General features: G+C 37.7%; 1 long non-coding RNA gene across 1 annotated transcript in view; it reads left to right on the top strand.

Moving 5' to 3' along the window:
- LOC106518527 (uncharacterized) overlaps window positions 1–8,656 on the top strand; it is a 25,191-nt gene that overhangs the window by 6,313 nt on the left and 10,222 nt on the right. The gene's annotated exons all lie outside the window — the stretch shown is intronic.

Here is an 8,656-nt window from a genome sequence, read left to right on the forward strand (position 1 = left end):
AATATTTAGATACCTTAATGCTAAAGCACTAACTTTCATAAGTAGATACCTTAATGCTAAAGCACTAACTTTAATATTTAGATACCGTAATGTTAAAGCACTAACTTCAATATTTAGATACCTTAATGCTAAAGCACTAACCCTCTGAAACATTTAGTAAAAGCTAATTGTAAAGCACTAAAATCCCAGCTGACCCTCAGTCAACATGAGAATATTTTCTGTTGCAGAATATTGTTTATATTCTTATATTAATTATTGTTAATATTTAATCCAGTGTAGTTGTTCCCAAAGTTGGGGTCAGGACCTCTTTGTGGGTCACAAAACATCAAGTTAGGGTCCCCAGATGATTTCCAGGCATCGATTTAATGCAAAAAATAAATGCTAATGGAATATTTTCAACATGATTATTGCAATTTTTAATGAATCATAAATGAATAAAAATTAGTATTTTATTTTATTTTTATTTACTGTTATTTAACCAGGCAAGTCCCATTCTGATCACAGATCAGGGAGGCCTGAAGACCACCTATTGGACATGTTTTTGGGGGTGGGGGAAACATGAGTACCCGGAGAAAACCCACACAAGCACAAGGAGAACATGCAAACTCCGCACAGAAAGACCCCAGGTCCGAACCGGGGATCGAACCCAGGACCTTCTTGCTGTGAGGCATCGGTGCTAACCACTGAGCCGTCGTTCATGCCATTTACAACCTTTTGTAGGAGCGTTATGTTTTATTATAAGAGCAAAAAGAATATCAGTTTAGGAAAATGGCATTTTGGGATACAGTTGAATGTTATTCGAATGATTGTCATCGGATCTGAAAGTACATTTTCTGAAGAACTGGAGCAAGTATGGAGGCTCTTACAAGACCTTTTAGTTTAGGAATGCGTCTCCCAACCATCCCCTCACACATATACATTAATGTTAAACTATTTTTTACATAGAAACTGTAAATATAGATCATTATGAAGATCTGTTTCACAGTAGCTGCGTTTCCATTGACCATAAAAAGATGCAAATTACAATTTTGAAAACAAATTTGCAAATGGAAATACGTCAATTAAAAAAATGTACGTTTTTCGACAAAATGGTTTTAGTGGTTTTTCTGCCATATTGAAACTGGTGTATTTCGCAAAACTGCAATGGAAACACTTTTTTCGCATCACGGGAGTCACGTGATCAACAACCGGATGTTTCTACTGGCAAAAAAGATGACAAAGAAGAAGACAGGAAGTAAAAGTAATAGTAAAATCACAGAAGTAGTAAAAGAAAGTAGTAAAATCACCGACTATAATTTTTCAAAAACACCACATACCTAGCCRCGCCCGAGTATAGGGGGCTTGTCACTCGAAAGCCTCGATAAGACCCCAACGTCTCCACTGACGGCTGATGATGAGCCCTAGTGTCATGGTAGCAATATGAATATATCTCWTGTAAGTGTTTACATCTGTTGCTGCTATGTTTCGTGAGAACAAATGTATTCATGTATGACTTTAATAATGGAAACACCACAATTGTGAAAAAGTGTTTTTCGACATTAACAGAAAATCGACAAAGGTTTGCTCACTTTTGCAATGGGAACGCAGCTAACGAAATCATAATGATTTATAAAGAAACATTTCTCTAGTCTGGTGGAGCCCTGTGAGGGAGGTGCTGGGGAGGGGTGCTCTGTGGGGCAGGAGCTCGACTTGGGACTGAGCTCCAGGGAGGAGCTTTGTACAAATAGGTGGTGCTTTGTACCAGCGAGTGTTTAGGCAGCTCCACATGGCCACCACAGGAGATTCAAGGATTTCTCAGACATGCATGAACGAGTCAAAGCAACACTCTGGGTATGCTTTTGATGATAACATGTAAAGCTAAAAAAGTTGATTTTTGCACAACACCCCACGCACCCCCCCCCCCCCCCCTTATATATTTGCCAAGTCCAGCTTTTAATTCAGGTCAAAAATAACAAACTTCAAAGGAATTCGAGAAAAAATTCCACATAAAACACAACAATACGAAAGAGTTTCTCTCTCATRTGAAGTCACTGCAGAGAAACATCATTTGTTCTGCCAGAGAGGATTCCCCCCCACCCCCACCCCCATTTTGCTTCATCTTTTGTACGGTCTATATTCCTTCCGCTTTCAATCTTTCCTGTTCTTATCACTTCCCAGAGTGCATTGGGTGAGGATTAGAAGCACACTCGTTGGCTTTTGTCCAGCTTCAGACTCTGCGTCCCTGAAACAGTTGACAGATGTGACGAAAGGCTGTTGCAGAAGATTCCTGCAGATACGGCGTTTCCTCACATTGGGGATAATCAAAAAATGTGCCAGTGGGTTACCAGATGAAAATGCATTTAAAGGATCCCGAAGAGGTTAAAAGGGAGATGCAAATCGCCACGAGTAAAATGGTTAAAAGGATTTCATGGGCTGAAGTCGTTCTGTCTGCAGCAGGACGACGCAATGAATGAATTCTTTGTTGCGAGATCTACTGTATATGAATCCACTTTATCTGGGCCGGTCCTTCTCTCCCCAGGCCAACGCAGGGAGCAGAGCAGATGCAGATGACTTGTTTCAGGAAACCACAGACCCAAAAGGGATCCCTCTCTGCTGTGCATTTAGTATACAAACTACAAAGGCAGGCTGCGGTGAGCACACCCTTGTGAAAAGAGCTAAAATAGTGTCAGCAGGATGTCTACCAGACTGCAGGCAGTGAGAGGAGAGAGCTGCAGAAACCTGTAGAAGGGTGACGGGGGGAAAAATGCTTGTCTCACAAAGGAGTGTAGTGTAGTGTTTGACACTTTCCAAAGCTGAATCTGAATATCCTCAGGCTCATCAGATAAACTGTCACTTTTATGCACCTATGAAATTGAGAGAAATATTTCCTAACTCACCTTCTCTCATGACAGATAAACATTACATGACATTGTGGTAACAACCAGATTCTTTCCCGTTTTTAACTTTGCCTTTTGCTCTGTGCAGCCCAGGACACAAATACACCCACTCCATTTCAGAGCAAAGATTTTATTTCAGAATGGCGGCATTCATCCTTTGGCTTTTTCTGGAAAAGCTTTACAAATACGATAACAGAATTAGCCCATAACATTTACCTGCAACAATGTTTTTTATTACTAAACTGACACCTGTCATTGGAAAATAAGAATCTCTTTTGATTTTAGAATTTGTAATATGTTGCTTATGATCCAGAGAAAAAGAATATCAGGTTGGTCAGGGGTCTCCAGCTTAGGGAGGGGTGTTCATTATTCTAAACACAAATAAAACAAAAAAAAAAAAACATTTAAATTGTAAGAACTGTATTCTCTAGGAGAGTTTTGAGTGTTGTGAAGACCCAAATTGTTTGTACCGAGAGCACCTGAGTGTATCACTCCCAGGTTAYATGGACTCCTTAAATGTGGATATCAAGGAAAACAGAGAATCCCCATCTTTTGCCTCCTGCAGTTGTTWGATCACGTTTGTTATTTGGTCTCTTTCACCACCTGACTGTCCTCATCCAGTGGCTCTTTATGAGTATTTTGTTATGAAATATCTAAATTCCCATCTGGTTTCTTTTTAACTTTGTGCATTACRCGGAGAAGGGCTCAGGTTTTTTTTGCTCACATTTTGCCAAAAAAATAAAATTGAAAATAGAAAGCACTATCCAGTTTTGCTTTTCTGGTGGCTTGCTGTGGGAAACCCAGCTTGGCTGATGGTTGTAACCACAGATCAGCTCGTTAGGGGTTGTCATGTGACTATTTGGCCTGGTTTCAAAAATTTGTTACCGTTGAAATTTATGATTGAATTAAATAGTTTCTGAGCATTCCTTGTGAGAATAGTTACACTTGCACTCACTGATATCAAAAACAGCCCTGCTCCTCCYACACAGGCACAGTGTTTAGCTTCTCCCAGCTCCACACAGACCTGTGCTGCTCCTAACTTTCACCGTCGTCCTTAGTTCAAAAGTTGGTATTCTTGTATTATAACACTTTTTTAACCCTGGTTGGAAAATATGTGATTAATATGGTGTCGCAGTTAAAGAGTTAGGATWTACCTCCATGATGGAAGTTGTTTGATCATATGTGTGACAGCTTACCATAACTTTCATAATATCTGAACTGTCCTGTAGGAGAACATAAACCGCGTTTCGCTCACTTAAAGAAAGAGTTCAGCAAGAAATGGGTTAAGTTAGACAWATCTGGAAACAAATGATCTCAGTCGTGTGACATCAGCACTGAAATAACTGAAAGTCACAGTGGGAGTAAATGTGAAAAACAYACCTCATGGACAAAATTCTAGTGAAGCTGATTTCTGTCTGCAGCCCAGAGTAATAAAGCTGCACTGATTTAAAGAGACTGGACTTAAATTTTAAATAGCGGAGCTGGTTCGACATGCTGACACACTTTATTTCATTCTTTAATAATCTGTCTGTTGACCTGTGGAGAACCATAGATCAATACCTCATTGCAAAGGCTTTAGCATACAATATATTTTTCATAGTACGGTTTGGGTGCACCAATAACTTCTTAAATCTCCCTGACTGTTTTACAGCAGGCAGTTCTTTCTCCTATACTCAATTTCCTCCACAGACCGGTGCTCTTATTTTTATATCTTACAGAGGAATGACTTTTTCTTCAAGATGTAATCTAAACCAATTYTTCCCATTTGACGTGGGATGGTTCCTTCAGGATTCATCCCATGAGCAATGCACACAGAAGTAAAGTAGGATTACAACATAAAGAGGCAGTGAACAGTTTTGAAATACAGCTCTTTTAACTGAAACCAGAGCACCAACAGGATGACAGACCTGCTTCATGGACTGGAGAACCTTAGTTTAACCTGTAAGCTTTGACATTAGCACACAGCTTGTTAGCTCGGGAACTAAAATCATRTCTACTAATAAATATGTGGCGTTAATTTATAGCTAAAGTTATATTGCCGTATATATGTATGAGCTCGGGCACTAATGCTATATTGCCATATGTATGTATAATAATTTATATGTATGCTATTAGCTTGGGGCTAACACGAAAGCTAACAGGCCAAACTGAAGTTCTCCAATCCATCAAGCAGCCCTCTTGTCCTCCATCAGCAACTTCAGTTGCAGACTGTCATTCTAAATTCTCCTGTTTGTCAAGGAGCTCTGGTTTCATTTAAAAGGTCTGATCATCAGATATTGTCCAAGATTATTCTTCAGGATGAATAAAGTGCCCACAGTTTCACACCGGGAACCTAGAGAACGTCATCATTTACCCGGTGTGCGTTGCGGCGTTAACAAAATGTCTCTGTTCCTGTGACAATATATTTTTAAAATTTATAAAAAAACAAACAACCTACAGTATTTTTACAGTCTTTTTTCATTTTAAGTGTTCATCAAATAATGTCTAATGTTACGAGTAATTGGGGATCCCTTTAAGGTTTTTTTTTTATTTGGTCAGACTTGAAAGCAGGTTACTCCACAGGGGAGAAGAAAACCAGTACAGGGAAGAATATCTAGTTTTAGGTTTAAAAAGGGTATACCAGTGAAAGATTTTCAGAGCAGAGACACTACAAAGTGATCACAACTGCTCACACAAAATCAGCAGCTGACCACATTTTCTCCCCAAAAAACCTCAGCAAACATCAAGAATAAAACTTTCTGTTAATGATGACATACTGGTTTTTAKACATCTTTTTGGCAAGTTCTAGTWGGCAAAATCGAAGTGAGGGTTAGGAAGAGTTATGAAAAGTTAACGTCTTGTTTTAATTTAACTACAGTCCTGTAGTTTGTACAAACATTATTGTATAAACCTTTACATCACCTTCAGTTTTGCATTACACATATTCTGGCAGTATTATTATAAATATCCTGCCAGAAATGCCCCAGACTGCACTAACACAGCTACAGCTGCTGCTGCCGCTGTTTGCGAGCACAAATAGCTGCAGAGTTCTGTGTAAATAATCATGTACTGTCCAGCTGAATGATGGGAAAAGGTTTATAAAATAACGTTTGCATAAATCAATTTAAAAACATTTGAGACTGGATCTGTTGACAGCAGCAATTCACTTTGGTTTTGGCCCATTGTAGGGTTTCAGATTTTTCTTTTCTGTTTTATTTCTTGTTTCGATCTAGTGTTTCTTTATTCCCAGTGTTTCTTTGTTTACCCGTGCTCACCTGATCCTCATGCCTCTCCTCCAGGTGTTTTCTYTTTTTATTCTGTGTCTTGTCTCTACTTCTCTGTCAGTACATGTTCTGTGATTCCTCCTGACTGCAGGATTACATATTTATTACAGAGAGAGAATGTTGATGATGACGCAGCTACTTTGTGTTGAGGTGAAAAAATTAAAATGATTTCACAAACTATGGAGCTCTGTAAGGACTCTGTTAGATTACATATTTACCTGCCCTTGCAATACAATTGATATGTCTCAGGCTCAGTTGTAGGGAAGTTAATACCCCACTGCCCTATCAAGTCTGTGTCATTTAAAGGGTGGATTTTTGCACAGATTTTCACAGATTGGCAAGAGTAAAGAAATGTTCTGATTTCATTCTTATCACCACCACAAAAAAAGTTTCAGGCTCAGGATTTTTCTTTTACTTTAGCTTTGTTTTTTTAGCTTTTATGTTTTCACTTCATATTTAGAATAAGTATTATTGTTGTACTGCTTTATTACAAGACATTTTATTTCTCTAAAATGTTCATGTATATTTATGTTTATATGGGCAAGAAAATCTAAAAATTATCCACAGGGACTCTAATGAATCATTTGTGTATGTCGTATTAGGATCCGTACTGTARCTATGATATACTCACTTCATGAATAATGAACTGAAACAGCAAAACTCTGACCCACATGTCTACTTTTTTAAATGGACATACATTTTTTTAAAGAGAAAAGGCCACAGCCACGTAATGTTCAAGTAAAAAAATAAAGATTCTGCAATTTCTGAAWATGATTTTCAGATAAGGTTTTCATTGTTCTACCTTGATAATAAACTGATTTTAGGTAGTTTTATTAATCTAATGAGTTTAGCAAAATGCTCTTSAAATGACTAGAAAATGCATAATTTTGCGTAGATTTAAAAAAAAAATCATTTGGGGAGGTATGCCACATACCCATAAGGACTGATCCACTCCACAGCCATTTGTTAAGAAAAATATTTCTCATTTAGTATTTAGTTGTTTACTGTTTTATCCGGACAAAACTATTTAATTTTGGATGTGAACGTATGTAAACAAGCAGTAATATTTAGAAAATTGCACCAATCAATATCTTCCCTTGGGCCTTAGCCCTGCTGAGGGATAAGCATCCCTAAAGTTCATATCCTAGAATTGCCCCTGCAGTCCATTGTGCYTTCTACAGTCACTTTGGTTTGTCTCCCCTTGTGCTCCTCATGTTTTTGTCTCCCAGGAATTTTTGTTTCATTTTACCATTCTTGCTGGGTCCTCATCTGCACACAATTCTAGCTTTTCAACCGGTTCGGTTTCAAACTTTTTCTACAAAGTGAAGTCGATCAGAGWGTTATCAACAACAGGTAAGATATTACCTGCTCCCAAACTTTCCACAGAACTATGCATCAAATGATCTGAATCATTGCTTTACGGTAAATAAAATGTCAGAAGAAAGAAGAAAAAACAGGGTTTGTGTAATATTTGYGCATTAGGAACCGGTTTGCAAGTGTTTGAAACCTCTGTTCAGCTGTGAAATTCACTTTAGTTGTGCAGCATCATTTTTTTTTTTACTTGAATATCCTGGAGCCATGAGAGGGAGAGAAAAAGGCTATTCATTTAACATTCTGTTTGAAAAACACAAACTATAAAACACAACTTCACAAACAAAAACACAAAAAGCACACAAGAATTTATTAATGCCGTCAAAACTAAAAAGCAAAACTTCAAACTGCTGACATCTTTACATCCTGGTTTTCAAAGGATGAACTGTGTGAGCCAAATATCTTTGCCTGTTTTGTTGAACTCTGTTTTTTTATTGGGTTCTATAATTGCAGTTGAGGATCCACCATAAATGCACTGTTAAAAAGTGGTTCTTCTCCTGCAGCTCATCTGTTTTGAGTTTGTTAGGCGAGAATCAACATATTTTCAYGTTTTCTAACTCTACACAATAACCGACGATATATTTTTTTGGATCATTGCAACTTAAAATTATCTTTAAAGCATRTAGCTTCTCATTTTCATGTCATGTTATTATATTGGATAGCTTGGCTTATTCATACAACAAATCTACTATAAAACAGCTGTCAAATGATCTGTTTGTGTGTTTTCTGGAATACACACACACATCTTGTCATGATCATTAGTGTAGATCAGAGACAAAGTRCCATAGCTGCTGTTTAGGGTTAGATGTGAGAGGAAAACGGGATTCAAAGAAGTTAGATTCAAATTAAGATTGAAGTTTTAACTGGTCCATATTGAATAGAATAGTTGCTTTGAGGAAAAAAATCTTTTGCACATTTTGAGCTTTCCAGTCCTCGTACCTGTCAAGGCTGTCATAATCTTTTCTTGGTRCCTTTCACTCCACTGTGCTAAACCTACAGTATAATGAGATTACTGAGTCAGAAATTCTGATTTCAATCATTTCATTGTTAAGTGTTAATCCTAAGTGGCCTTCAAACATTTGATTATAAAATACTGTATTTATTTGTGTGTAATACGATCTCATGTATAATACGACACCCCCCCCC

This window comes from Austrofundulus limnaeus, unplaced genomic scaffold, assembly GCF_001266775.1.
Source record: "Austrofundulus limnaeus strain Quisiro unplaced genomic scaffold, Austrofundulus_limnaeus-1.0 Scaffold62, whole genome shotgun sequence".
Taxonomy (NCBI): domain Eukaryota; kingdom Metazoa; phylum Chordata; class Actinopteri; order Cyprinodontiformes; family Rivulidae; genus Austrofundulus; species Austrofundulus limnaeus.